This window comes from Dendrobium catenatum, unplaced genomic scaffold (assembly GCF_001605985.2).
Source record: "Dendrobium catenatum unplaced genomic scaffold, ASM160598v2 fragScaff_scaffold_1449, whole genome shotgun sequence".
Lineage (NCBI taxonomy): Eukaryota > Viridiplantae > Streptophyta > Magnoliopsida > Asparagales > Orchidaceae > Dendrobium > Dendrobium catenatum.
Window position 1 is genome coordinate 1053767 of NW_021319911.1, and position 8054 is coordinate 1061820.

General features: G+C 39.0%; 1 pseudogene; it reads right to left on the reverse strand.

Annotated features, from left to right (window-relative positions):
• Window positions 1-392: 392 nt before the first annotated feature.
• Window positions 393-7469, reverse strand: LOC110092986 (annotated as a pseudogene).
• Between the last annotated feature and the right edge of the window lie 585 nt (window positions 7470-8054).

Here is an 8054-nt window from a genome sequence, read left to right on the forward strand (position 1 = left end):
AACACATCTGGATAAAGCATCGATTTCCTTATTTTTCAAACCAGGTCGGTACTGGATCTCAAAATCATAGCCTAATAATTTGGATAACCATCTCTAATGTTCCTCGGTCACCATCATTTGTTCCAACAGGTACTTCAAGCTCCTCTGATCAGTTCAAATAATGAAATGCCTTCCCAAAAGGTACGGCTACAACTTTTGAATGGCCAAAACAATAGCCATCAGCTCCCTCTCATACACCGACTTCAATCTAGCCCTGGTTAATAGTACTTGACTAAAGTATGTTATGGGTCTGTGATTTTGCATTAGCACTGCTCCCAAATCATATCATGATGCATCAATTTATACTATAAAAATTTATTTAAAGTCTAGAAGAACTAAAATTAGAACTGTAGTCATGCTTCCTTCAAATTTTCAAAAGCCTGGGTCACTAACTCTACCTACAAAAAACTTTCCTTCATTAGTTGCTCGGTTAAAGGCAAAGCTATGGTACTGTATCTCTTCACAAATCTCCTATAATAACCAGTCAGTCCTATGAAACCTCTCAACTCCCTAGGTTTCTGGGCATAGGACAATTCTGTATGGCCTCAATTTTTTTTTGATCGGCTACCACTCCTTGGGATACTATATGTTCCAAGTACTCTACACCGGACTGGGCAAAGCTGCACTTCTTTAGGTTGGCCCTTAACTGATGCTCCTGTAAAACTCATAAAACCACCTTTAAGTGCTCAAGATGTTCCTCCTTCATTTTGTTGTATACCAGGATATCATCAAAGAACACCAGAACAAACTTCTTGAGGTACTTCCTGAACACCTTGTTCATTAAAGGTTGAAAAGTAGCGGGAGCGTTAGTCAGTATAAGTGACATTTCCAAAACATTCTAATGCCCTTAGTGTGTCATGAAGGCTGTCTTTGAAATGTCTGTCTCCTTCATCCTTATCTGATGGTACCCTAATTTTAAATCCAATTTAGAAAATATGACCGCCCCATATAATTCATCTAAAAGCTCATCAATCATAGGAATGAGGAATTTATCTCGTACAGTCCCATTATTTAAAGCTCGGTAGTCTATACATAACCGTCAGCTCCCATCCTTATGTTTGACTAATAAGACTGTACTAGAAAAAGGACTCACACTCAGTCGGATAATCCAAGCCTCCAGCACCTCCTGAATCAGTTTCTCAATCTCATCTTCTTTGAATTCGAGGGTAGCGGTAGGGACGAACACTGATCGACGACACTTCTTCCTTCAATGTAATGGCATGCTCCAACTCCCTCTGTGGTGGTAGGCCCTGGGGAGATTGAAAAACCTCATTGCACTACTGTAAGAGTGGTTATACTAAAGGGGGAATATCGCCCTCCTCCTCTAATCTAATTCCCTCCAAACGATGAAACTCTACCAAATATCCCCTGCCCACCTCTTGGATGGTTCTAATTATGGATTTGAGAGATAATCTTGTTATGGACATCCCCGCATCTCCCTAGATCACCATTCTTCTTCCCTCCACTAACAGTTCCATCCTTAGTGCAACCTAGTTTACTTTGGTCTCCTCCAAAGTTTATAATCATTTCATTCCCAAAATGATATATGTACTTTCCAATTCTAAGGGAAGAAAGTCCTCCCTCACATGTATTCCATGAATGGTCAACACCATTCCCCTATAAACTCCTCTATACATTTCTACCTTTCATTTTCCCATCATCACTCTATAACCTCAGGTATCAACTAATTTTATCCCCAGCATATCAACAGTCTGGGTGTAGATGAAATTGTGGGTTGCCCTGCTATCTATCAACAAGACAACTTCTTTATCTGCTATTTCTCCCTTTACCTTCATAGTGTAATTTGGGATGAATCCTACAATAGAATTTAGGAAAACTTCTGCCACATCCAGGTGTAACTTTTCTTCTTCCTCCCTCTCTAATCCACTTCTACCTCCCTCTTCAGCTTCCTCGTTATCACAGATGGTGAGAATATGAAGAGTTTGGTCCTAACACCTATGTCCTGGAATGTACTTCTTATCACACATAAAACATAACCCCTTTTCCTTTTTTCTTGTATTTCTTTCTCCGTTAGCCTTTTAAAATTTCCCACATTCCCCCCTCCTCCAGCTTTCTCCTTGGGCACTTCTTTTAGACTCCCTAGCACTGGCCCCTTGGGGGCTAAGAAGGAGGTAGTTATCTTGCATGATCTCCCTGAATTACTCCCTTTAGCTCCTCTTTCCAGCTCTATGGCCTCCCCCAGGTCTCATTACTCAAACCGCTGCCCTTATCTCCGTCTTGAGCCATTTCATAAAGTTCCCTTCTAATACTATCTCAAAGAGTCAGTCCAATTTGCTGGCCAAGTATTCGAATATGTCACGGTAATCTCCCATAGTCCCTTCCTGTGTTAAGGCAAAGAATTGATCATAAAAGTCTCCTTCCCTATCGGTTCCGAAATATTCTAATAAGCACTCTTTGAACTCCCTCCAGTTCCTAATTGGTTGCCTTAGGTCACGCCATTGATACCATGCTAGTGCTTTTCCTTCTAAACATAGTCCTACTGTCGTTAGCTTCTCATCCTCCGTCAATCTATTGACGGCAAAATAACATTCTACCTTGTAGATCCACCCATGGCCATCCTTGCCCTCGAAGATGGGCATCTTTAGCTTTCTCACCTTTAGGTCACCTTAGAATCCTCCATATCCTCCCATTTGGTGAAGAGGAGGTGCTCCCCAATAGGCTCAATCTTTTCTCATGTGATTGTACCCAAACCTATTGTCAAAATCCTCTCTTCGTCTTTCAAAATCAACTCCTCGGTGGCAAAAATCTTCTCTTCTCCCTGCAAATTAGCAACTCTTCTTTTGAAATCGGTGCTCATATCCTCCCTAGAAAGAGGTTCTAGAGGAGGCATTCCATCTTCTCCCTCCAAGATTTCTACTTCCGAGTTTCCTCTTCCCTTCCAAGTGTTATGGTTTCCACCCCTTTTATGGCCGTCTATGATTTCCCTTGCCGTCTATGATTTCCCTTGCTTCTGATGTTGCCAGATTGGTCTTTACTTCTTGCAATTTTTTTAGCATTTCTTCAATTAGGGCGAACCTTCCTTCCATCTTTTCGTTATTGGAAGAAATCTGATTTTGAAAATCAGAAAACCTTCCCTCTAAATCTGATTTGAGTTGCCCGATCTCACCTTCCAAAACCTTCACCTTCTTTTTGACCATGATTGTATTGCTGAAATTTCAGAAATTTAGTCGCCCTTGATCCAAGGAAATTGCTCTGATACCAATTTGATAGGAAATACTTGAGTTCACAAGTAATCCTATCATATATACTTGAGTTCTCAAGCAAACCTAACAAGAATTTGGTAAAAGCATTGAGAAGATACAAGAACGATGATATAATAATAAAAAAATCAGTAAATTTTATTAAACAACTCAAAGAAAAGCAAAAATAAGAAAAGATAGAACAGATCTTATATTCGAGAGGAGGATCGTTCTCTCCCAATCTCTAGAAACTAGGTCTAGAGCGCAAAACTTCCAAGAAACTACAAGAGAACAAAATACTTAGGCATGCCTCCCCCTTCCCCTCTCTTCCCTATTTATAAATTTTGCTAGCCCTAGCCGCCCCTCTCTCCTTGCCAAAAATACCTTTGTGGACCCCACCTTAGGCGGCAAACCAAATAATAGGGTTGTGGGCCCCACGGATTAAGCGGCAATGATTTGGTGAGACGGTTTTAACCGCCTCTTGTAAACAAGGGCCGGCCGAAGTAGGGCCGAGGGGTCAGTTCCTGCACCAACCTATCAAACCCTTCCCTTTTTCCTCTTATAATTTAAGAATTTGATCATTAAGGGACCTCTTTAGAAGCACCAGCTCCTTGAACTTGTTCCTACTCCAATAATGCAATGCTCAAAAAGACTTGTTTAACTTTCTTTTCAGAATAACTGCAGAACTTCCAACGTCGGATTTCTCCTACTATAGAAGGCTGATTTAAAATAAAAAAAATAAATAAATAAGGCTAATTTTTTTCAAACTACAATTCTATGGATTTTCATAGAGATCTTCTCATATAAACATGCTTTTTGCCATAAACTATGGCTATTGTCCACATGATAGAAGTAAGAGCTTTCAACTTTCCTATCACACTTTGAGTTGAAGATGCAAGGATAGAGAAGGAAGCCACCTTTTGATTCCAAAGAGCTAGGATTTCCCCGGATCTCCCTACAACACGTGAATGAAAGAAGTCCCAATATGATCCAGCAATATTATTAATATTTACCTTTATCTATTGACTGAAGTTTTGTTTCCATCATCCCAATAAAGAAAACACCTTAATCCTTAATGATACTGATGTGAGGATGTAATCGTTGGATCGTCAGAAGAAGAAGATGCAAAAAGAACACGGATAGAAATTTAATAACACAAGCTTAGAGCTTCCAAAGGAGATTAATATTCATGATATCCCCATCCTACTATAATGCTTCATATATAAGCTAGCTATATAATATTCTAGAAAACACTAGAGAAATAGGTACAAGAGTATTCTACTCCTAAAACAACAATTAGTTAAGATGTTCCCACATCATTCTTCCCTTGCGTCAAAAGAGCTCGACTCCTTCGAAGCGTGTCATTGGGAGGGAGGAAGGTGTCGAAATCATAAGCAATCCTCCTGGATCGAAGACTTTGATGTGAAAGATATGTTCTGCAATTTGGCGATCAATTTCAGGATCCCTTTGAACAAATAACGAGTAATTCTTTCTCCATGCTCATTTCCAAGCATTTTATGAGTACCAAGCAATGCTCCCCAAACTAAAGCATCACGTTGTATTGGCATCCTCACTATGATATTGATTGCAACCATCTTCACCTCCATGCCAATCTCCTATTTACCCTCTTGAAAAAATGCTCTCATGTTGTGAAAGAACTTTTGATCTTGCTCATGTGATTCTCTAAGTTGTATCACAGATCTTATCTTCTAAAGTCCCAGCCCTCGCTTTGAAAGGTAGCTATCGAGGACAAATTTATTTGTTAGCTCTCCAGGTTCAGGCAACACAAACACATCCTTCTCTTCATGCCACATGAATCCTTGAATATTCTGAACTCACTCAAAATAGCTCACAGTCACACCACTGGCATTGACATATATCTCAGGCAGTATAACGACACCCTTTTTTGAGAGAATCTCATTTGCCTCGGGATCAGTAGGGTGATTTGCAGCTTCAATAATATATTTAGCCTTAACATAAACAACATTTTCTCTATGAAGGACTCTTCCCAAGGCATTAGGAATGAGAACATCACATTCATGAACCAGAGGCGGATTTAGGCAGGGGGGGCCTAGGGGGGCACATGTTAAATTTAAAAAAATCGTGTTATTATTTATGAAAATTTTGATTGAAAGAAAATAGAAAGATCAAAAGAAGAAATAAAAATGAATATGGATTTAGGAGTAGTTCCTCTAGTGCCATCTTGATTTTCAAAGGATGAATTTTCATGAGGTACTAAAATTGGTTTCTCTAATTCCGAATACTTTTTTCTTTTAGAAAGATCTAAATAACACATGTTTATAATTCAGATCTTTAAGAGATCTAATCAGAAGCTAAAATTTGTGCTTTTGCAATCAAATTTACTAAAATATTTTTTATCTTGTATTAAATTGATTAACATATCTTTATCTGGTATTTTATATCCATCATCTTCAGTATTATCATTTAGTCTTTTATAGTTGATAACCATTCGGGCTTTATTTCTTTTGATTTCAGCATGATTTCTAGCCATAAAGGCTGCAGATCTATGCAGTGATTTTGATGGTTTTATTAATTTTAACTTTTTTAATTCATTAATTTGAATAAGAAATTCTTCTTTATCTTCAGGTGAGTATTCTAACTCTTTAGTTTTAATTATTAAGTCTTGATTTATAATAGATAACTCAGCAAATTCTTTATTTTTTCATACCAAATTTTATTATGGATATAAAATCCTGCGTTTTTTTGGTTGAATAGCCACTTTCTTGCTGGCGTTGAGGAAGGAGCCAAGGAGGAGACCTGCGGCGCTGGGACGTTGGCGTTTGAGGTTGCGAATCATGTGCAGAAGGTGATTGCGGATGAGCTTCGATTTCATTGCAGGGAGTTTACAAGGATGCCTCATTGATGAGCTTTCGTATCTTAAGCTTGGAGGGTATAATGGGAAGATACTTTGAAAAAGGCCCACAAAGTGTTCGACCAGATGCTTCATTAATGTTACCATTTTATTTCATTTTCTGGTAGTCTATGTTTTTAAATTATTATTATTATTTTCCTTTTTTGTGACAATTATTTTCTTTATTTATATTGACATCTAAATGACTTGCCCAAAGTGTTCGATGACATGCCTATCAGCATTGATAATTTCCTGGTTATAGGCTAAAGATGGTTTTTTTTCTTAAACTTTTTTCCCTTGCTTTTATTGTTGATAATTCAAATAGCATATTCGATGTATTCGATGAAATGCTCCACATGATTTTGGTTTTCTTATCTTCCATTTTGTACTCTCCTCCCTCGGCATTTGATCTCTCTATCAAATTATAAGTTTTTGTAATATTCTATCTTTTTAATCTAATAAATTTAATAAACAAAATTTTTAAAACTGTGAATATCGATTCTAATCCCAGATGAAAAAAAATGAGGGAAAATAAAAAATTGAAATTATGCCCCCCTATAAAAAGTTTCTAGCTCCGCCACTGTCATGAACAATTAACTCATCAGGATCCATGGCATCTCCACCTGTGAAATCCTTTAAAATACCACCCTCAGTTTGTGCCTCAGTAGCTGGTGGATGTCCAAGCCATTAGGATTTCTTATTGTACCGACACATCCCCAATAGCAACGATCTTGCCATCCTCTCATGGATGTGTTTTGCAGCCCAAGAACCAACATAACCAAACCCTTTTATTGCAAATGTCAATCCTTGAATATATTTTCCATATTCACCTAATAGAGCATCAATTGCAAAAACAAAACCACGTCCAGTAGCATCTTTCGTACCTAATAAACTACCAAGATCAATTGGCTTTCCTGTAACAACAGCTGGTGAGAGAACATGAAACTTTGAGTACACATCCAATATCCAACTTAAGATTAACCCGGTGGAATCATTTTGCAAAGCTAGAGGAATAATGCCAACTTAAGGCAATCTTTTTAGCTTCTCATTTAAAGAAAGAACATTATTAGAAGGATGCCGTGATAGTGGAGATGTAGGAGATGTTGCCTTCCAGAGAGGATGATCATCCAACTTCTCCATTGCTGTCCTATTATTCTCCTGAAAAACAAAATCAATCTCATCAAGGAAATCGTCAACACCCAACTGTGTCCGTAGTCATCACTCTTCCCTTCATCATCATCTACATCCTCACTATCCTCATTAACTTCATGCAAAATGCCAGAACTAGTAAGAATTTCATTCCTTAATCCAAAAATTTGGGAATCTGTTATCTTCTGCCCGTTGTGATAAGGGCACATCACCCTTTTATTGAGATTATTGAACTTGTCCTCACATTGCTGAGGTGACACTTAGTAACCCCTCTCCATCATTAACTTGGAGACTGTTTTACTCTTTCCATTCTTCTGAAGGTGGATCGTCGTCGTGCGGCAGCCTCGAACGGGTTTGGTGTGTCATCGTCGTTGATGAAAGCGACAATGGCAACTAGGAGACGAACCATCTCATCGGTCCACTTCATGTGATGCCATTGGGATTCCTACTTTTCCATGTCACCCAAAGAGAAGGAATCAACATCTTCATCGTTGGGAAAGGCACAGTGGATTTGTAGGATGTGGGAATTGGGAACAACCGGGGGAGCCTTAAGGTCGTTGGGGGGGAGGGGGGCTGCCAGACCTTAATTGAGGGATCGAGGTCATGCGTTATTGAGGAAGATCCGGGAATGATGATGGGTCTATTTCTTGAGAAAGCCGAGGGAAGAAGCGAAGAAGAATCTGGAGGCAAAAGCAAGGTCGAGCTCGCTAGAGGTGTGCAGCGATTCATGTATGCGGGAGGTTGAGGATGTTGGAACATAGGGGGTAACGCCACCGAAGTGGAAGTTTGAGCGG